Source organism: Zonotrichia albicollis, chromosome 6 (assembly GCF_047830755.1).
Source record: "Zonotrichia albicollis isolate bZonAlb1 chromosome 6, bZonAlb1.hap1, whole genome shotgun sequence".
Taxonomy (NCBI): domain Eukaryota; kingdom Metazoa; phylum Chordata; class Aves; order Passeriformes; family Passerellidae; genus Zonotrichia; species Zonotrichia albicollis.
Window position 1 is genome coordinate 15,596,129 of NC_133824.1, and position 22,789 is coordinate 15,618,917.

Here is a 22,789-nt window from a genome sequence, read left to right on the forward strand (position 1 = left end):
CACAGATACACATCACCAAATTGGTTTTTTTTTATGACACGGTATTGCTGCAGGGTCATTTACATACAGGTAAAAATGCAAAATTCGTGCTCTGAAGTGTTAACAATGTTGGTTACTTTTACATCAAAAGTCTGATAGGAATGCAAAGAAATCAGGAAATGTGGATAAGGCTGAAATTACATTCATAAAAGATCATGAAGTGGTTGGAAATCACAGCCCATGCACGGACAAGCCTGTATTGAGACTGCTGTAATCCCTGGGCAGAGCAGGGGGGAGTGAAGGAGAGGTCAGTGTGCTTTGTGGGATTCTGTGGCATTACTGGGGCAAGGGGAGTTAGTCCTTCTCTGTTATTTGAACTGTGAGTGAGTATTTTTTTAAGAATTTTTATTTTATGTTGCTAGAATAAAAAGGAATAGGCAAGAGGAAATGACCCCAAATCATAAGGGGATTGCTGTCTGTGGAAAAGTGCAAACACAGAATGAAATTGTTTTCCTGCAAAATTCTTTTTTTCATGGCTTGTTTCCATGCCACCACGGAGAAGAATGGTGAAGAAAATTATATACAAGGAAAGGTACTTTTAAAGATTCCCAAGAGCTACTGATTGGGTGTTGCTGTTTCACATTCTCCAAATTGCTGCTACATCAGTCTGGATGGTGGAGATAAAACTGTAAGAGAGCTGAAAAGCTATGGAGCAATGTGTGGAAGCACAGTGATAGATATGTGTGCGCTCTTTTTTGATTTATAGGATTTATTTGCATACTCCTTTGGCATTGCCAGAGCCTCTCTGCAGACCTAACACTTGATCCCCTGTTATGCTGAGTCCCCTGGGAGCTGTTGACATTGTGGGGTACCTGCTGAGGCGTCAGGGACAGGTTGTGTGGGTGGAGAAATGGGAGCATGAGATCAGAAACAGGAGTGTCTGTGGGGCGCAGCAAAGTGATAACTGGACTAGTTGAGCCTCTCCTAAAGGTCTGAAAACCACTGGAAGCACTGAAGAAGCAGAGGTTGGAGCTTGTTCCTTTTCCTGATTTTATATGATTGCCTGAAGTCAAGGGTATTTAAATGCCAAGTTTTTATGTAGTTCCTAAATTTACTTAGGTTCGGGTGTTTACAGCAGGAGGTTTGTGTCCTTGTGCATCCTATCTGTGTACTTGAATGATGATAAATGCCAAGGCTTTCTTCGGGGGCTTGTGTTTTTCCACAGCCGAGGTGACACATTCCCATTAAGTTTAACCTTCTCCCCCAAGAGTTGATACAATTTATTTCTTTTGGAAGGGAAATATCAGAGCTGTAGCAGGCCCAAAGCAATTTTCTTTGAAGGCTGCCTTGGCTGCGACTGCGGATACAGTGACAAAGAGGAGATTGTGGCAGAACTGCCAGCTGGGCGCTCGGGCAGGAAAGGGTTACTGTCTGCACAGCTCTGTGTCTGGAGCTGCAGGCAAAACCCAGAGAGAGACAATGATGTCAGCACTACCTCCAGGCCCAGGGCCCCTTGCCTGACAATGTGGGCAATCCAACACATTCCCATCTGCCACAACAAGAGCATTCATGCTCCTATTTCCTGACCTCTTTGGATTAAAGCATGTGGAGTTAAATATACATCCAGCCCCGTGCTCCTGCACTTGCGTTGCACCAGAAATAGACTTATGGGAAAATGGCTGCAGCTTTTGCCACCCGACACTCGGGACCTGTCTCAACGTTGCCATCGAGAAAAGCACATGCTGGTCCGGTCGGGAGATTGTACAGTCATGTACACATAGCTAAAACACGGTTCGCTTTTGTGCCTGGAAGTGCTGCATGTAATCAGCACGCAGCCAGAAAGAGGTGGGGCGGGGGAAGGGCAGCTGAGATAGAAAATGAAGATTAGTCAGAGGCAGTGATTTAAGCGTTTTAGCCATCTGAAATTTGCTGAGGTTTTTAGTACCACATAAAAAGTTCTGACAGCAGAGAGAGACCTTGGCTGAGCGGGGTGTCTGCACTCCAGGCTGGTGCAAGAGGGAGAGCATGCGGCAGGATTTGCCTGCTGCCATGCCGGGCTGGCAGACACACGGAGTGCAGCTCTGACAAGGACAGCTTTTTGTTTGCTTAATACTGAAGCCATTCTGGTAGTGCAAAATTCTAGTAATTACAAGCATTTTATTGCTTTTATTCAGGATGTGTGTGCATGTGGGGTCTGTTGCATGCACATGGTATCATGTTGTTTCTTTCTCGTGTCTGTGGGTGCTGTGTATCTGTGGCTTTATGCCCATATGTATCTGTGCATCTCCATATTTATCTGTCATTCTGTGTCTGCATTGCTCAGTCTTTTTCCTTTTAAGTGTTGGAGTTGCATTTATTTTCTGTGCACACATGAGTTTTCCTGTACTATACACTAAGGGGAAAAGAAATGTAGGGAGAGCTTGCATTTTGTTTATGTCTTTGCCAAGAAAATGCTTCACAGTTGAAAAATATGAATGAAAAAGAAAATGAGACTATTTCTTTTCCTTTCTTTCTCTTTTGTCTACAGTCTTCTGTCTTATCTTCCCAGTCATGTATTTTCTTTTCTCTCCCTCTTTCCCCCTCACACTGCAAACTCCTGTTCCCATAACAAATGTTTTAAATGTTATCTATCCTGCCTGTACAGTCAGCCCCTTTTTCATAGCATGTTTCTTGTACAGTAATCTTTTTTTTTTTTTTTTTAAACAGCTCATAGCAGTCCTTAACACAGCAAATTCCTGTACGCAGTTTGGTTTGGTATCTCTCCGCTTCATATGGCCTCTGCTTATGGCACACAGGATCTCAGAGAGCACAACACAGGGAAGCAGAACAAAAATAAACTCTCCAAAATCTGTAGTTCCCCAATGGCTCAAAGAGATCTTGGAAGAAGGTTTAGCTGATAAAATCCTTAGAGGGTGGTTGGAGGGGTGAGGCCAAATGGTTAATGTAGGATGAAAACTGCAAACCCCTTAATTCTCTTAGTGTTTTGCTTAACTTTGCCTTGACACTGAAGAGATGGTGGTAAGTAAGGATGAGCTTGTATTAGAAATAGGATTCTCTCTTTCTGCCCAGCCTTGCCTGTGCCAGTTCCAGTATCACAGGGCATCAGTGCTACAAAATTCTCTATCAGTTTCTGCTGGTAGAAGTTTGGAACTGCCTCACTTCTCAATTAGTGTAATCAAAGCCAAGACCCTGGCATCTTTCCCAAGAGCTTTCTTCTCCCTGTGAAACAGAGAATACTGAAAACCAGTCAGAAAAAGTGGAGCCAGACTGCAGCAAGCATTGGATTTCACCGGTGGTATAATAAGGAAGCTGCCTGTAGTGTCAGCCACTCTAAAGGAGACATACAGACAAGTTAAAGTGGTAATATGCATAATGTCTGTCATCCAGATATTTCAGAGCATATAATAAGCTGTGATTAAATCATTAAACTAAAAACTTCAAAAGGGTCTGGCTGTGTAGACTGAGGATCTGAGTGCAAGAAATCTCCAGTCTTCTTTCTGCCTTGGTACCTGGTTTGCCACTGCTCTAAGCTAGTCATTTCACATGGATCTTTAATTTTCCCATCAGTACCACCAGGAGTTAATAATACTTAAACAGAGCAGTGCCTCTTAGAGAGTGGTTTTGAAGGAAATGGAGACTTACTGAAGGAGTCTTTGTGTGAATTTGCATGCCAGTCTGAAGTTCTTCAGAAGCAAAGTGGAGGAAGCATGTTCAGCATGAGATCATCATAGAAATCATGAAGGTCTACAAGTACCAGGGGAAAGACAATGTTAAAAACAGGAGCTCTGCAGTTTTCAGGGACCCTAAATTAGGCTGTGGAACCTAGGAAGAGTTAGGTTTGCAATTTGAACTCAGACACATGCATTGCTTATAATCCAGCCATGGTGCCTGATGGACCTCTGCTTTTGTTACTTAACTTCACAAAACTAAGTAAATAGATGAGAATAGAATGTCTATGTCCTGACATCCCATCTCTTACCATGAGTATTTAGACCAGCCACCAAAAGTGTGAAGAATATCTCCTGAAGTTTCCCTGCTTTGATTAAGACCATTATTTTGTTCATGAGCTTTAATATTTCCCTAGAAATCAAACAGTTTCTCTGTTTATGGCTACACATACATTTTATGTGTAGAATAAGCCAGATATAAGCTACCTTGTGAGAAGTGCTCAGAAGCTGGTTTGGAGCAGAGTAGAGGAAAAGAGGAAGCCTGCAAGTCACATCCTCCTGACTGCCTTCCTCTTCATTGATGTGTGCAGTCACACTGCCCAAAGAACCTTTTGAGGAGTTTGAGAATGTAGGGAGCAAGTGCTCCATTTCACTTATGATCAAGATAAACAAGGGCATCAGCTGAAGCAGAGCTCCTGAGGTGCTCTGTGTAATTCAGTGGCTGGCAGTAGTGACTGCTGCTTAGGAGATGGATTTATTAAGATTATTAGTAAGTGTTATTTGGAGGTGACTGAAATCGCTGGGTGGACTCAGAGGATTAGCTTTCCAAAGATAGCAAATGCGAAACAAAAAAAAAAAAAAAAGCAACCCCAAACAAACAAGTCACCAGTACCAGTTGTGTTTATTTAATAAAGTCTCTGCACAGGATTAGCTCACAAGCATTTGCTTGTTTTTGTGACTGGAGATATGGGGGATGGGAAGGAGGAACCATCTTAGCATGTAATTCCCCAAGTAAAAGCAAAGCTGCAGCAGAGCATCTGGCCTGGTTCACAGAGTAGGTGACAACACACTGTGAGCAGGGCAGGCAGAGGAGGAATCACCTCTTCCTGGATTGCACCGGATTTAGGCAGCCTAGTGTGCAGCAACTCTGATACAGAAATAACCTGTGTGAAGGAGGCTCTGCTCAGGAACTGCCATGTCCCTGTAGAAAGGGCACGAGAGCTTTAGGCAGGGCATCATGCTGATCTGAGCCCAAGAAGTGGCCTGTGGGAGACAGCAGCAATCAAAAACAGTCATTTTTTATAGTGAGACTGGAAGAGGCCTCAAAGTGCTTGTAGACATGAATTCACCAAACATCACCCCCACAAGCCTGTCTCTCTGGAATAAAGGTTGGTGTTGCTCATCCCAGATGTCAAACTGGAGGCAGAGAGAGCTGTCCAAGCTCCCACAGAGATCAGGCCAGATGGGAACACAGGGAGGGCAGCAAGAGAGGAAGATGAAATTATGATAAAAATTCCATCCCTCAGAAAATACGGATGGGGGAAGGGGCTTAGGGACCAATTTAGCCCATGGTTTTATGTTGCTAATGTTGCTAGACAAGTCCCTCCAAAATGCTGATAGTTGGTGGTGTGGAACAAATGAGTCAGTTCTGCAGTGAAGCCTGGCTGTCCTGCTTCAGTACTGTCACCCAGAAGTGACACATGGGAGCTCCCTGCTGTCCCTTCAGCCTTCCCCAGCACTGCACTACCCGAGCATGATCACCCAAAGGAGAAATGTGCTGTTGCTTTTTTGTAATTCATCTAGGCCCCATTGGGATGTGGCAGGAGAGACTGAGGGATCTCTATTCAAGCCAAGGGAAAGGTGACCAGTGCCCTTGCAATTCCCAGGGAAATGGCTTGTTTCCTTTCATGAGAAGCTGCTTACTTGTTTCCTAAATCCACAGGGGTTGCACTAGCTCCTCTTCCCTCCTTCAGAGAAGTCCCTTATACAAAGATAGGCCTGGTTTGCTATTGCCTGTGCTTCTCAAGACTTTCCTAGATACCACGGCAACAGCAGCAGAACTGGATTTTGTAAATCTTTAATTTATACAGTCAGAGTAGAATGGGACCTATGAATACAATTCAGCAATTTATTCCTCAAGGGTGGGGGTTGGGGCTGGGAGGATGGGGATGGGGGTGGGGGGCTTTGCACTACTTAATGTTCTTGGCATAAGCTATCACAAGTGGAAATAGGAGGAGGGAAATGCTGCAGCTCACTGAAGTGGAAGAAAAAGGGTGGGAACCCAGTGATGCAGTTTTATACTGAGGGGACAAAATTGTCTGGTAACCTGTGTGCTTAATCCCATGCTGTGATTGAAGGATATGTCAGCAGTAACTAAAATAGAAGCACAGGGCGAGGTATAGAGACTTGGCTCCAAACTACCCAGCTTTTACAGATGTCTTCAGTGCTAAAACTTGTGTTACTGAAATCATTCATTCCTGCTTCAGAAAAGGTAGAAAGTGTTGGACTAGTAGGCAGAGGAAAAAGGAAGAAAAAGGAAGAAAAAGGGAAAACAGAAACTGACTGTAGCATTTCAGGATCATGTTTTCATCTCTTTCTATTTGGCTTCACATTTTTTTATAGAAATCATAATTTTCACTTGAGAAACTGATGGGTGAAGAAACTATTTTCTCTCATAGATAAAAGTACCTCCATTAAAATAAAAAGGGCAGGATTTTCCTTTTCTATGAGTTTTTCACACATTGGAGAAACATCCTCATTCTCAGGAAAGGAAAGAAAAGCTAACATTTATTTGGAAAACACTTTGCAGTAAGAATAAAAGATAGTACAGGCCTAGTCCACTCTAACTCTTGATTTACAAAGAAGTCCAAAGAGCTTTTTGCTTTCACATTGTGAAGCTGGTCAAGAGGTACAGGTTGCAGTGTGGTGCTGGTGAATAAATGGGGCTCTAGTATAGGTCCTAGACTGCTAGAGGGTCTCACTTCTCCAGACAGAGAGAGGCACATTTTACTGCCAGGCTTTGTGAACCCATCCACGGTAAAGGGTCTTTGTGCCTGTGACTGATTTGCAATATCTTAAAAAAAAAAATCAAACCCATTTAGTAAGACTCATTTGCTTGCTCTAATTTACATCAGAGAACGCAGCACATTATGACTGGTGACACCAAGGATGGTTTAAGATCACCTCTTTCCTTGAACTCAATACATACATAGAGTACAGCCAAGAAAAAGGATCTGTCTCTTTCTGTGATAAATACCCACTTTTATGGGACTGTGGCCATGAGTCCAATTTAACATTATGAAGTAATTTTCTGTGACAATTCAGGTCCCAACTTCATCACTCTCATCACTCTCATCACTCTCATCACTCTCATCTTTCTCTCTACTTGATATATTTTAGTATTTGGTATTATGCCTAATATGGAGAGATTCCAATGAATTAGATGAGGCATTTAATAAAGGTGATGTCTGGACAGTGAGAAGTTTTTTATCTATGAAAAGTCTTCCAGTGATTGTTGGAATATTCTATTTTAAAATCAGTTTGGCTTAGAAGGGCCACATTTGTATGATTTGTCCTCAATAGAAATTAGAGCCTCTCAGTATTTCTACATTGTGGAATGATTATTTTTTTGAGTTATTCATTATAGTCTTCTGAACCTCCCAGGAGTCCATGAGCTCTTTATGAGCCATATAAAAGGATGCAGACTCACTAGCATAGCAGAGAAATTCCCAGGAGGAGAGAGATTTGTAACTAAACTGAGATGGACAGAAAGAGATGGGAAAAGTAAAATTCAGAAAGCCTGGAATAAAAGCAAATTCTTTAACAGCCTAACAATGATCTAGACTCCTGCAACTCAGGAACAGAGCAGGCTATACTGAGGATGTTTAGGAAAAAACCCACAGGACTAAACTGCAAAGATTTGTTTCATATCTGGTTTGGCAGCCAGAGAAAGATAGAAGAAGGTTTGTTTTCTAAGGCTTTCTCAAAACAGTGACCCTGAAAAAAACATGCCTGTTACCCTCAGAGGACCTACTCATCTTACTGACATGCAGAATACTCTACAAAAGAAGAATAATTTCTTTTAAGTACAATAAACAGGGCATACAGGTCAAAGTGAAAACCAGCAAATCTGGTATTTCTAAGAATTCACAAACAAAAGAATTTAAAGAAAATGCAGACAGAAGTTGCACATACTATAAATGCCTAAGTCTCTTAATAAACACTTTTGGGATTCCCAGACTGCTAAAGAAATTCTTGCATAGCAAAGCCCTTTCTCACAAAGAGACAATTAGATAAATGCCACCTGCTGATTGCAAAACTGGCTGAAACTTATTGGGATCCACACATCTTACATATTCCAGCTTATTTTCCTACCTAGAAACAAAGTCTGGTAGAGCTGCATATTAAATGGAATGTGACAGAACCAAAGCTAGCTAAATAATGGAAACATATTTGTGAATATTTTTTCAGTGAAAATATTGCCAAAATTCTCAATATTATTGATAATGAATTATTTAATCACCTCCAGATGAAACTCCAACAGAATCCCTGTCTGTACTGTTCTGCCAACAAGTCTTACGCATTCACAGCACTCCCTCCGCAGTGACTGCAGAAATGCCACACTCCAGGAGAGGATTTGAGTCTGCTGCTATCAGCTGAGTCAATGTTTCACAGTGCTGACAGAACTACTCAGTCAGGGATGGACTGGGTGGACAGTCAGGCCTATGGGCAGGGCTGGGCTTGTGGGTATGCTCAGGACAGGGGTACCCCAGGGCTATGCCCAAACAGGAGCCTCATGTACAAATACAAGGTGCATACGAGACGCCTGTTTAGCGTGTGGTAGTGTTTCTCCCTCACACAGGTTTATGTGCTTTAAAAGCTGTGGGACAAATACATGTTCATGGCCACTGTGTGTTAGGGTAGATGTGCCTTGGGCTGTCCTACCTGTGCCCTGTGGGGCATTGATCTCCATGAACAGTCTGGGGTAAAGGGAATTCCATAGGACTTTGTTTTCTGTCTCCTCCTCTACTTTGTCTCTCACTTTCCAGTAAGCTTTTCTGCAAACAGTTCCTTACACAGCCAGGATATGGGATGGCCCTCATGCACAGCTGTTCAGAACTGCACACTGCTGCATGGAGTGGCTGCAGGTGTCTGTCCTGCCTGCAGCATCAGCCCAAGGATGCCTCTGCCTCTTCCTGTGTCATCTGCACTTCACCAGCAGCAGTTTCTCCCTTTGGCCTGAGGACTTTTGCCTGGGCTTATGCCCAGATCTGTTGTTCAAGCAACGGGCAGAGGAAATACTCAGTGAAGTCTCGCATGTTTCTGGCTGTTTTAGGCATGTTTGTTTCAGACGGCCCAGTTCGTTGATCTCACTTGTTTTCAACTCATGCAAGGCACAGATTTCAGGTCAGCTCTTTCCTCACTCTCCTCTCTGTCCTGCCCTGCTGGAGTACATGCTATTTCCAGATGAGGTCACACATTCCCCCCTTTCCTTGTCCTACCACTCTCGAGCCTGTTCTTTCCATTAGGGTTTAATGAGAGGCCCACTAGCCGTGGCAATCCCAGCCCTCCAGTCACTGCTGCAGCCAAGGTCAAGCCCGGGGCAAGAATTGTCCACAAATACAGACACCAGAGTGAAGGGAAGGAAAGAACAATAAGAACCATTTACTTCCCAATGCACTTAAGCGCTTGAGAGAAACTGCCCCCCCAGATTGCTGAGTCAGCAGCGGCTGACAAATTAGTCAACAGGATGACTGGGCCTCAGCTCCTGGCAATTAGCATGGACAAAGCTTTGTGTGTGCCTCTGTGTTTTCCTATTAGCTGCGGCTTGCACGCCTGTGAAGGGAGGAGGGACCGGGGAAGGAAATGGCTCGCCTTGACTTCACAAACACATGGAATTTGCGTTCCCAAGGTTGCACAGCATTCATTTGGCTTCCTGTTTCAGCATCTTTGCAGGCTGTAGTCATTAAGAATAAAGTATGCTGAGAGCCTCTTAAGAGGGAGGTGCATCAACACAGCTGGAGGAAGGGTGAGCCCTGAATTGTGGTAGCAGAGGCACTACAAATTGTGAGGGGTTCAGTTTAACCCGTCAGTGTGGCTAACAAAACCAGTACTGTAAGGGTCAAGGAGTGTTGGCGAGGGCCGGGCAGAAGAGTTTACTGTTGAGAACAGCATTGCCAGTATATTCAGTATGGGAGTAAGAAAGGTGTCACAGATCCAGAGTGAGAGGCTTTGGCAGAGCTCAGGGTGATGAAATGATAGAGACAGAAGGGGATAAGGACTGGACTAAAAGAGGATTCTGTAGGTCAGAAGTTCAGTGTCTTGTCAAAGCGATTTGGGAAGCCAGGGGCTAAAAGGTGGAGCTGCAGGTCAGGATTAAGCTGAACATAGGAGCTGAGTTCTGTCACCATTTGGCAGAGGTCACTGCCTCCAAAGCAGGCTGCAGCGGTCATGGCCCATGCTGTGAACAATGAAATTTCCTGGATTCAGCTCTGGTGGAACTACAAACACACTTTGTTGTTAAAATCCTCTGCATCTCCTCTTGTCTTCCACTTCTGAGGCGAGGTCACCAGTGCTCTCAGACAGAGTGTAAGTTGCAAGTCCTCGGAGGACCCAAGATGAAAGGTCAAGTACATCTGGTTTTTTCGCCTCACCTTCATTCATTGCATATCCATGCCCCTGGTAAGACAGACCCTTGGTAGGCCATGTTATCATCCTCATTTACAATACTGGTCAGAGTGATTTAGCCAAAGTTCAGTGGTGACCCCAGCTGTGAAAGGACTTGCTGTGACCCGTGAAGGTTTAGTGGGCTTTGTTCTGGGTGCTCTGAGACCCATCTCTCTGCTTACAGGCTTTCACAATAGCTGAGCTCAACTGAGAGCTGCAAAAGCATTCAAGCTATCATTCCTCCTATATGTGAGAATGGGGGTGAGAGACAATGTATTCCAGGCATCACTGCATGCTCCTTTGCTAAGCATAAGTGGAATCCCTGGACTTCAAATCCTGCTGCTGAGAGCCTAGCAACAAGTGAATGTATCTACGTAAGCTTTTAAGGAAGGACTAGGTTAGTGGAGGTGAAAGTAGGTCAGAATGTTTTATTTTCTGAGTTTGTTGGATTTCTTTCTAGGAACAGTAATGCTCTGCCTCTGTAAGTCGCCTCTGTATCAAGAGACTATCAGTGCCATATCCATTTACACACCTTTATGCCACACTAAACCTGAGACAGGTAATTCCTTTCTGTTGACAGACAACAGAAGCCACAGTAGTCTCACACTACTTCACCTTTACCAAAGGAGAGGAGTATGCACCAAGGTGCTTCCTGCAGAGCAGCTGACACTCAGCAGCTTGCTGTTCCTATGGTGACCTCTGTCTTTGACCCCTGTGATTTTCTGCTTGGCTTTAGGCTGATTTGGGGCAGATTTTTACTGATCTCTTAACTGCTGAACAGTGTTTTCTGAAAATACTAGCTGGCATCTATCTGTATTATTAGGTGCCTAAATAGCTTTTGAATCTGGGTGTCCCTTCCTCATGCTTCGATTCTTCATCCCTTAAAAAGGTCTAACTGTAGTTTGAGCTTGGGTCAGGGTTGTACATCTGTAAATGAATGTGGCTGTGGAGGAGCTGTGGCCATCTGGGTGCTCCTGTTCTCCTCTCAAGGAATGTAGCTGGGGCCTTCCTTCTGCTCATCCTGTCATGGCAGGGGTTACACAGCACTTTGATTATGCTGCTGTGCCTGAGCTTCAGAACTGTAACCTATGGTTTTTCTCATCCTGTCAGCCAGGACAGGGAGTTACAAGGGGTAAACCCATTTCATCCAGAATTCAAACCACTACAGATGCATGAAAATAGTGAGTCCTCATTGCTTGTCTTTGGACTTCTGCAGTACCAAGAAACTCCGTGAGTCTTGCACCATATAGAAAAACCCACGGCTATCTATTCTATGTAACACACATAATTTACCATATATGCATCCCATAAGGAACCATGGACAAAGATCAGTCAAATTGTCTCTCTGTTAACCTTCCTTGTGAGTGTCAGAAAGTGGTTTATCTCTTTATCACAAGAGGGAAAGTTCAGGGTAGCTTTGCTGCAAATTCAGGCCCTCAGTTTTAGTTCCATAATTTACAGCACTTAGCTTTCCATAATTCTGTGTTATGCCAAAGACAGTTGCTTAAAAAATCCAGACTTGTTCATGTGAGGTGCATGTGCAACTGCAGTAAGATCCATGCTGACTGCAGCATTTACAAGAACATCTGAAGGGGTATCATAATGAAAATATGTTAGTGACAAGCTAGGGCCTACATGTTATAGCAAAGATTCAAGGGTGTCTAAGGTACTGTAACTTTCAGAGTCAGCCACTCATTGCAGTGAATTTCATTCCAAATGAGCTATGCTTCCTGCAGCAAACAACCCAGGGATGCATACAGTGCAGGAGTGCAGGTGTATTTTAGTAACCTGGAGTTACAACAGATTGTTACTAACAGTAATTCCCAGATTGCCATTTCTTTCCTGAAGCACATTCCTAAAACAGCTACTTTTGGGAAAGTGCCAGCAAATAACACTCCCTGTCTGACTGATACCCACTTTCTCGCCTCTGCTCTTTAATGTGGGTATTTTTTATGATGGAAGGCACTCAGTTAATGTTGGAGTCTAAAAGGTACATGCAGGACAGGGCACGTTTCTTTAACATGGTCTTGACATTATTCCTCCTGCCCTCCTGGAAGTAACGTGCCTGAGGAATGCAATGGCCTCTTTTCTGACCTGGCAAGCAATGCCATTTGTAGTGTTGACACTTGTCCCAGTGGGACTTGGGCTGGGATTTTTCCATCCTTCCCTTGCCCAGTTCATTTTGTCCAGCGTGCCAAAACGGTGTCAAATGGCAGTTTTGCAATTATCAATCTAGACTGGGCTGGACCTGGTGACATGGAGGTGAAAGGATCTGGAGTGTGTTTTCCTGTCCTGCTAAACTAGCCAGTATCTCCTTGTGCTTATTCAGCAGGTTAACTTTGATAATGGCAGTATGAATATTTTGCTGCCATTTAGCTAATAGCTACATTTCCTGTTGCAAAATCATGTAAAGGGAAATAAGGGAAAAAGAACTGCTGTGGCAGAAGACAAAGGCCCTATTCAGTGGCTGGTTTAAGGTGTGCTCATGCTGTAGGCTGATTGCTTTTTAGCAGCAGGTCTGACAAAATGTTGACCATAAATCCCTGAAAAGTGATATTTGATTTTTGCAAACCAAATGCTTGAGATTATCATTTCACCATTTCTTAGGTCTCAGATACCACATGCAGATCAGATCCAGCCTAAAAAGAATTAAAGGACTATAGCATCTAAATAAGATATTATCAATGCCCCCCATAATATCGGTGGTAAAAATAATTAAGTCTTTCTACTTCTCTTGTGTGTTCCATCTGAGGGTCTCAAAGCATTTTACAAGCATTAATTAATTAAACTTTCATCTTCTCCCTGAGGCTTTTTCTGTGCTGGAGGTGGTTCAGTCCAGTTGGGTAGATGTGGCTGTTGAAATCACAGCTGATTCTCAAATCACTGGTTAAAAACTCCCTCTGGAAATCTTCAGTTCTTACAGCTGCTGCCCTTTCATCCTGCAGCTGTGCTTCCCCATCTTAGTTAGGTGTATGATTTCTCTTCATCTGGCCCATGAATGCTCAGATCTGCAGGTCCCATCTTCTAGCTCTGCCTTGTTTGAGCAGGTGATGCCATTGGCCTGATCCCTAGGAGCTAAACTGACCTGCCACTAGCCCCAGAATTACTGCAGAAGTATTTAAGTAGCTTAAAGACACTTTGAGTTCTGTAATCCTCCCTCCCACTTAGACCAGGGGATCTGGACTAGAAAGAAATTAAAAGAGAAGGGATAAAGATCACTAAGCACAAATATTTGAAATTAACTCTTTAGGTAAGCATTTAAATTTGAAATATGCCAAGTGTTTACAGATAAAATACAGAAATTGGTTACCCATTGTTGAAATGCAGTCATTCTTAGGGCTGAACATGACAATTATTTAACAGTACAGAGTCACTTTGAGCACTTCCATCATCTCTTATGGAAGGAATTAGATTACATCCAGCTGAAACTGAACAGAAGTAGAAGATAGAACTGCCCAAACTGGGACACAGTAATTGGGAATTACTGGGATTCTGGTCCCATCTGAAAGGAAATACATCAGAGCATCTATCAGAGAATAATAGTTACAGCCATAATTAATATATTATATTACTTGGCTTTAAAAAAAGTTATAATAAAAATAGTAATAGTAATTAGCAACTATGCAAAGTATGGAGAAAGCCATTGGGGTTTGGTTGGCAAGAAACTGTTGAAATACTTTTGCATTGGTATTTATGTAACATCTTTTGTCTGGGGATCCCAACCAAATCACCAAATGCAGCAATAAAAACCTCCTGGATATGGCAAGCTGTATGTTTTTCTGTTAACAACATAATTTTGAAAATCTCTGTAGCATTTCTAATCAGAAATATGTGAAGTATTTGATTTCATTAATTTGAGTTCAATATTGTGCATTCCTCACCTGGAAACCAAAAAGACTGGCACATTATAAATATGCTGGCATACAGAATTGTAGGGAGAATGACTAATTTAATAATGTGTACTGTGTATTACATGTTTCTTCCTGAGCAATGAAGGTGCTTTACAAAGGCTGGTGGCAATAGAGAATATTTTCAGTTAATTGGAAATGCATACTTTGTTCCCAAGATACACAATTATCCATTCATTGAATTCTACACTTTTCTTGTGTTTAGTGTGCTTTAGTGCCCATGTTTTACAGGTAAAATAATAGAAGGGATACATTAAACCCTTCACAGTCAGTGGCAAGGCAGGAACAAATTAAAGTCTCTTGATCCTCTCTCTCAACATTGAAAGCATTGTTTCTCTCTCAGTTTCACTGGGCAAGCAACGCAGGACTGGAAGAAAGGGTTTTCAAGGATGACCTTCTGGGTCATCCTCTCCTGTCCCCTGCCATCAGGGGCAACATGTTCTATTGTGGCTTTTGTGACTGTGACAAAGAAAGAATGAGTCACACTTCTCTGCTGGACACCAGACCGCTCATTGATACAGTCCAGGTTGCCTTTCTGAGAAAAGGCAATGATGGTATCTTAAGGCAGCTTGCAGTGGGAAAAGGCTGGTCTGGTTTGTTTTCTGGGATTAGAGGAGAATGGCAGCCTTCCAGTGTCAGGTGCTGGGAACTTAAAGGTGCTGCTGAGTAGGGGTTTTCTCCCAGACTCAGCTTCAGCTCTGCACTTCCCTAGCCATGTCAAGCAATACCTTAAAGCTAGAAGGCTACTTTCACAACACAAAAGACAATGATGTCAGGAAGCATCTTGTAAGAGCATCCTGCAGACTACCTTTTAAACCAATGTCTGAGATTAGTTAGGTTGGTCACAGGATTGGAAGGCAGGATTAGATAATTCCATTCATCCCCTCATTCCCCACAGGATAGTATTCATGGCAAATGTTAGATGGATTGTTCCTAGGGCTTTGTGACAAGTGCCTCTTAAGTCCTTCAGGCCTGTACACTGTAAGAGTTTACCATCTCGCTCACCCCGACTCTTGGGCTGTTTTATCCCTTTTTTGTGCTCTCCATGAGCTAGTCCTGCTTGAAGAGGTAACTAGCTGGGTTATGTGTTTGCAGGTCCCTGGATGTATTTAGTTCAGTTTCCCCCACCTTTATGTTATATCAGTGAATGTGCACAGGTGTCAGCAGGGCCCTTGCAGAAGAGTTCAGGGAACACAGTGGGAATGTCCTCAGTCTGAGAGTTGGGAAGTCTCAGCTTGGCTGAACTTCATGTTTTCCTTGGACTGTACAGTGCTTTGCAGGCTGATGACAAATGGGAAGTAGCCAGTTCTGTAGCCAATTTTATTATTTCTCATTTTATTGTCAAAGGGAAGGAAATTCACAAAATTTGTGAGGATCTTGCCCGCTTTCCCTCTCCACTGCAGAGCTGCTCATTTATTTTTGTTTTATACTGTAAATAGTTAGAGAAGGAAAGCTCCACAGGCCTTGGAGTTAATCCCAGGGTGTAGCACTGTACATGACAAATCTGTGTGGTCATGCTTCTCATCACTATTGCCTGCAGCATCCATACCTGGCTGGTATCATTTGGTTCCTGTCTTTAGTTCTCTCTCAAATTTCAAAGCATGAGAGGAGCCGAAGTTGGATGGCAGGGACAGACAAGAAGATGGTGTAGAAGATAGAAAGAATGGGGAAGCACATGAGTGACAGCAGAACGGTCACAGGAACACTGATGAAGCTGGGGAAAGAATAAACAATCATAAAGCACTCTCCTATGGAATCTGGTTCACAAGTCATTATATATGGATATTTCTCATCTGTCAGCTTGCAGCTGTGAAATCTGCTGGCAAGGTGTGCATCACTTTCTTTAGTAGGACAGGCATTTGAAAAAACATCCAGCCTTCTAGCAGTCCTACATCTCTTGTGCATAAGCTCAGGCTGTAAGAAGACTGGAGAGGGAAATCAGACATTGAAATCTGAGTTTGGTTCAATTCACTGGACTGGAAGGAAGGCTGATGATGTCCTCATTTGCTGAATACTTTATATACAGTCTGATATACTGAATAGGCAGGGATCTGAAAGAAGGGAAAAGAGAGTTAAAGACTGGATTGCTGCACGTGCATTTCTTACCTCTGCTGGCCTCTGCTATCTCTACACTTGTATGTAGTTTTTTAAAATACAATGTGTAGTGTGTTTAAATTAGTAGTACTACTTTCTCCAGACACATTAGAAACACTTGCCTCTGCTTTGTGTTTCTTAGCCCTTAATTCTCATGCAAGCTGGTGAAACTTCCTCATGCAAGTCATGGGTTAGGACAATCAAAACCTTTTTAGTTCTTAGTTAGATCTCACCAAACACCAGATGTTATGTCATGGGGCTTTATAATCTTCTTTGCTTCGTCCCTATGAAGCCATTCTGAATCAGACGTGGATGGGTACCTGGGGGGAGTCACCGTGTTCAAAGTGGAGGCTGTGGAGAGCTGTGTCTCTGAAAAGAATTTCTTGTCTGATATACTTGACTGGAGGGGATAATCTGGCACTAACTTCTTCTTCTCCCACCTCCTGGTTGGAGAGTCGATGGGAACTAATAGGTATTTTCCTGCTTAACATCTGTGGTTCACGAAATTTTCTGTGGCTGACGTGGTGCCAAGAGACAGAGGGGTTATTTTGGGGCACAATCCTTTTAATTTATTTTGTTTTCCTCTTTCTATAGCAGTGTAGCAATCACGGTCCTGGCAGCAGGCACGCCCTGAGGGAAGGGAGAGGAGCCGCTTCTGAAGACAGTCAGAATTCTTCATGGCTGCTTGTCCTCTCTTTGACTGCGGCATCAGCTGGGGGCAGGGGGAGGAGAAGTGCCTCAGGCTCATTCAGAGTTGACCCATGGTTATTTTTAGCTCCTTAATGTCCTTTCCAAGCCCCCTGCCCCTCCCCTTCCTCCCCCCAGTTCATTTCTCTCCTCTTAGCAAACGGCACTTTGTGAGCTACTCAGTTACAGGTTAAAAAGCACTGAAAAAAGTCAAAGGGCAGGCAACGGAGGTACTCCTCCGAGAGAGGCACTTGAAAGGTCAGGAAATGCCTGAGCCGTGGGTAGGAGCCCTTCCTAGCCTGGCTCTGCTTATTAAGCAGTCTTGCCAGCCCAGGCACACAAGGTGATGGGGCTCAGATCTGAAAAACCATATGAAGGAGGGAAGAGGCGACAGTAAAGGAAGAGTAGGAAGAGAGATAGAGAGATAAAATAGAGTTGTTGTAAACAAAGGGGACTAATTGAGGCGAAGGACAATAGCACTGTTTGAGCATGAAAGAGGAACGAAGAGCAATTTTACTTCCCTCCCTTTGGAAGCTTGGAGGATCTCTAGCCAAAGGGTGATGGGCCTCCTCAGCCCCAGCGGAGTCCCTAAATATCCCTAAAAGCCAGACCTCCAGAGGCGTGAGGAGAGGACATGTAGGCAGCTCCACCTGAAGGACACACCTTTTACCTTGCCATTAGATGGGACTTGCCAGTGAACGATGAACAGCTGACAAGAAGAAGGTGCTGGGTCCTGGAGAAAGTCAGACCTTTGCCTTTAGGAGGAGAATGAGACAGTCATTGTGGAGAGGCTTTCCCTGTGCTTTGCAGGGCTGTTGGCAGCCCACCCTTGCTCCTGGCTGGTAAAGCAACAGATGAGGTCTGAAGTTGGGCCCAAATCCTAGGATCTTGGTCAAATCAGGCGTGCAGAATCTAAGACACCTGCACCAGGTGAGGTAGAAAGCAATGCAATAAAGGAGGTTTTCATCCTGAGGTGCTTGTCTCAGCATGGGCCACTCTGATGTCTCACAGTATCTTCTGCCTGCGTTGTTTTGTCTGGTTTGTTTCTGTATTGTTTTGTCTGTCCATCCATCATGGTGCAGGATTTGAGCTTTCCAAGCAATATAGGGTTTTTTCTCACTGTGTCCAAGGAGGCAGGATTATAGTGTACAATACTCTTTGCTCAAAAGCTGGGGAATGGCTCCTGCAAAAGGCAGGACACGCCCCTTCCCAGGCAAGCCCTCAGGTTGAGAATGAAAAATCCGCTCCCTTTCCCCATCTCTCGGTGGGGACCTGGAAAGGAGCAGCTGGGTGGCTCAGCTGGCTACTGCAGCCGGGTCCAGTGTCATGAGGATGCCAGGGCAGAAATAACCTGCTCAAAATAACATGGCTCCCCCCTGCACCATTTCCCCTGCTGCCCCCATGTAGCCCACTCTTTACAAGTAGCTTCTTCTTAGTTTTCCAAAGTCCCAGCTGTGTGTCCTTATCTCAGGCAGGGAAGCAGGTTGCCTGGATACAGTCCCTCTGCTGAGCAGTGCAGTCCCCTGGAAATCAGTCTGCAATCCTTCCCCTCCTCTTCCCCAGCATTGCTTCACTTTGTGGAAGATGGATTTGGGTCTCTGGAGGACTTCTGGATGCAAAAAAAAGGCGGGGTGGGAAACAAAGCATCAAAAATGTCAGCATTCCCTCTTCACCCCAAAGAAACAGTCAGATGAAGGGATTGCAGAGAAAGGCAGGGCAAGGAAACTGTTCCACCCATTGTTGGAGGCCAGGATGAAGCTGGTCCTAACCCAAAAAAAGAGGATCCCACCCGTGAGCTGAGCCAAGAAGCCACTCAGAAATTGCATCACTAGCAACAGAGGCTAGGTCTGATTGATATAGTCCAGCAAGAGCGAACCCAACTGAGCATACCCAGATGTCAGGATAATCATTGCTCTGAAAATGAGGTTGCACAGAATGGGGCAGGTTTTGGAGGGGATAAAACAATTTTCCTTTGTCTTGGTGTGTGAAGGGATAAAACAATTCCCATTCCTCTTGGTGTGTCTTTCTTCACAGTTTCGCAATTGCAGAGCTTCATTGGCAGCAGACAGCTTCCTTTGGCTGATGTTGCTAGAAAAATCTGCTAATGTGGAAAAGCACTGTGATGTACTTATAGGCATCTAAACTGTAAAGACCGCAAAAAATGTTCACCTTGTTTCAAAAGCCTTTAACCAGGAAGAATATGAGAAAGATGAAAGAGCATTTACTATCAATATCAGAAAAAAAAAACTAATTCAAGAAAGTCCTTTTTGCTTGCTTTATTCCCTAATTTTCTTAATGCAAAAAGCCACACCTGCTTCATTTCTAGATAAGAAATATAAATCCTTACAAAGGATAATTTCTCAGCAACATTACAAAGTCTCCATATAGCACGAGTCTGTAATTGAAAAATACTGTATTACTGCAATAATCCTTGTACTCAAACCATCTGTCATCAATGGTCTGTCTCCACCTTCCCCATAATCCTCTGACATGGGCCCGTTTCAGAGAAAGGTAACAGCATAACTGGAGTTAACTGGTTGATACCAGAAGGAAAGCTCATGCTCCGCAGGTCCAGTAAAGTAAGTGGCTTTTGTAGCAGACACTAAAATGCAACATATGAGATGTAAAATACAAATATATTTCAGGACCATAAGGAGGAAAACCCCCTAAACTAAGCCTCTTTTATGCGGTTTGGCCTGTCAGAAGCACTCAGCCTGTTTGTCACTGCAGGCAGGGCATCAGCAGAAGTGTCTCTGCTGACTATGGCACTGCAGGATCTCAGTGGGAGGTAGGTATCTCTCAGTTACACTGGTCTTACTGAGGGCTCTAAGGAACCAAAGGAACCTCACATTCCCCAAGAAAAGCAATGGCCACCCACTGCAGCTTGGCAAGCACTGGTAATTCCCAGTGAGAAAATCTATTCAGCTGGCAGTCATCTGCATTCAACAGCAGTTTCAGTTTCCTAGTGCACTGAGAGTACATCCCTGATGCAGTGCTTTAGAGTGCACTGAGCATGACGTAAATCACAGATGACAGTAGCGATTTCTGCTCTGAGGGGAATGACTGCAACCCTTTAGCCATATTAAGATAGAAAAATGCAGTCTTGGACACTGGCATGTATGGCAATCTAAAATCATTCTGACTTTGATACCTTCCCTGTGGGGTCAACTGTGAAAACTGGCTCCAGCATTCTTGGTTGCTTTCTTCAACCCATCACCAGCACCTCAGTCATCTCTTGATGTAGTGTTGGAGACTTGCAGTCAGGCAGCTGCAGGTTAAGTCATTCAGCTGCATCATATATGCAAGTAGAAAAAGACTGACCACAAAGCTGGGATTCATCCCTGTATACAGAATGACACAACGTGTGCCTTCTTGCTGGCCCTTTATTAATCCCATATGAATTTCAAGTAATGAAAGTAGCAAAATAGAACTACATAACACCCAGCAAGTGCCCTGAAGCAACCAGTATGCTGCTAGAATAGGTGTGCAACCTTCTCAGGGCAAATTTCCTGAGGGCAGGGCAGGGAAAGGAGAAAGAGATCAATCTCTAGCAGCAGCAACGATGATAAGGATCTGTAGATGGGGGGGGTTCTTTCTTTTATCTCAGAAATTAGAATTAATCAGTGCATAACAGCACAATACTGATGAGACTTTTTAACAATGGTGGCTCCTCTGCTCCGTTTTCTTTGCATCAGACACACTAAATCAAGAGACCAGATATGGATGTCACTGGGAATTGGGGTGTATCTGAGGAGGGAAGAAGGAAAAAGGGAGAGATAGAAGCTCAGATTACCGGTTTTTTACTTTTTTTTTCTCATTCCCATTTCAAAGAGAAAAAGAGAAAGACACACACAGAGAAAGAGAGCGTGAATCATTTAGCATGAATTTTGCTTGAGTGAGGACTGACATAAGTGTGTGAAATAGGAAGGCAATGTATGAATAATGCAGAACAAGACTCTGTGCAGGCAGAAGACTGTTACTGTGTCCCTGTTTACAGCTACTGAAAGCACAATCAAATAGATACAGATACATAAAGAGTTCAAAAAGCCTGCATGGTCATCTCCTGATCAAAAGGTGTTAAAATACATTGTGGGCCACAAAATTCCACTTCTCAATAACTGCTCTGAATTTGCCCATCTGCTCATACCAAAACAAAGAGAAGTTGGTGCTGCTTTCAGTTAGAACTGCAATGACTTCCCTGCAGGTTAGGCTTGCTCTAAGTTATGCCCAAGCTGCACTGGCTGGTCTGGTAGACAAAGGCAGAAACATGGGGGAGAACATAGGCTGAGTACCTCTCTCATGCAGTCTTTACCAGGCACTCCTGGGAGAAGGGTTTGTAGAACCACAGAAAACAGGTATTTTTATGAAGGTGACCCCTGAAAGAATTCACATGTGTCTTTCTGCTTATTTACAGTTGGTACATGCAAGAAACTGAACTCATTTTTTATTCCCTTTATGGGAGAAAGTATGGTAAGGAACTAGCACACTCTCCCAGGATGCTTGGGACAGCTGGTTTGCATTTGTGGTCCTGCCACTGGCTGGTTTTGGCGAAAGAGCATCATTTCTGTGCCACTGGTGAAGCACTTTGAATTCTTCTAACAAAAAGCAGCATGTAAGAGCTGGATATTAATTCAGATTCTTCTGACAAGCCCATCATCGTACCGTGTGGTCTCTTATGTTCTGTAATTAAGGCACACTTCTGCCCTAAGGAGGATATTCTTATTCCTTCCCTTGCTTTATTCCAGTTCTGGATGGAATTCACAATAATTTCAGAGGTAGCCTGTTGGATCCCATCCACATGGCTGGCCTTTTTCCAAATCACATTCCAGGAGTTCATCTGAGTAGTCATGGGAGACTCTGCCTGTATTGTGTGCCTTTAGAATTCAGTAGCATCAGAACTCACACATCCATTTATAACTGCTGAAGATTTCTCAGAAAGCTTTAAGAAAAAAGGGTGGCATACTGAAAAACTCTCTCTCTAACTTATCATTGTATCAGACTAGGAAGAGATATAACATTGCACAGGTTTCTAGAAGTGACTGGAGGATGTTTATATTTTTTGGCAATATTGAGAAGCTTACCTGGAGGTCTAAGGAAGGGTGTCTTAAAGAAAGACCCCAGAGAGAAACAGAAGGAAGGCAGGGGGCAAAGCCAGGACATCAGGGCATAAGGTAAGGGAGATTCAGAAACATTGGTGTTATATTTTGGATTTAAAAGAAACAAAAAAAGGGAAGTGGTAGTGCCTTTGAGGACAAGAGAATAAAGTAGCATGAGAGCCTTGGAAGAGGAGGACACACTGTGGATTTTAGCCTGTTTGTAACAGAAATGTTACGTGCAAATAGGCATTCTCACATTCTGTCTACCTCGTTAACCCAGTGTCATTTTATAAAAAGGCAGACTGTGAGAAGTCCTTTTGCACAGGGACACACACAGTTATAAGTATGGCACTACAAGCAGCTGGGATGGAGAAGCAGTGATGCTGATGCAATGCAGTGATGAAAATAAGCATTCCTGCTACTTCAGGGATAGAAAAGGCACATCCCATCTGCCTCCTGGAAATCTGCTGCACCCTTTCAGCAGCCAAAAGAAGCAGCTAGCTAGAGTCAAATCCAGTTTGCTTTTGGTTCCTCACCTCATGCTTGCCCATTTCCTCTTTTTGCCTGGTAAAAAGGAGAGGTCAGCAGGGATTGCCATGTTTTCAATACTCTGTATTTTTATGGTAATATTACAGTGCTGTCTATTTGCTTTTTATCTTTTCACCTTGAAATGGGAGCTGCAGGTGCTTGT

General features: G+C 43.6%; 1 protein-coding gene and 1 long non-coding RNA gene across 3 annotated transcripts in view; one reads left to right on the forward strand and one right to left on the reverse strand.

The window, feature by feature from the left end:
* Nucleotides 1-22,789, reverse strand: part of LOC113459066 (uncharacterized) — a 51,017-nt gene that overhangs the window by 17,521 nt on the left and 10,707 nt on the right. The gene's annotated exons all lie outside the window — the stretch shown is intronic.
* The window catches only part of ANGEL1 (angel homolog 1), a 113,097-nt gene that overhangs the window by 925 nt on the left and 89,383 nt on the right, over nt 1-22,789 (forward strand). The gene's annotated exons all lie outside the window — the stretch shown is intronic.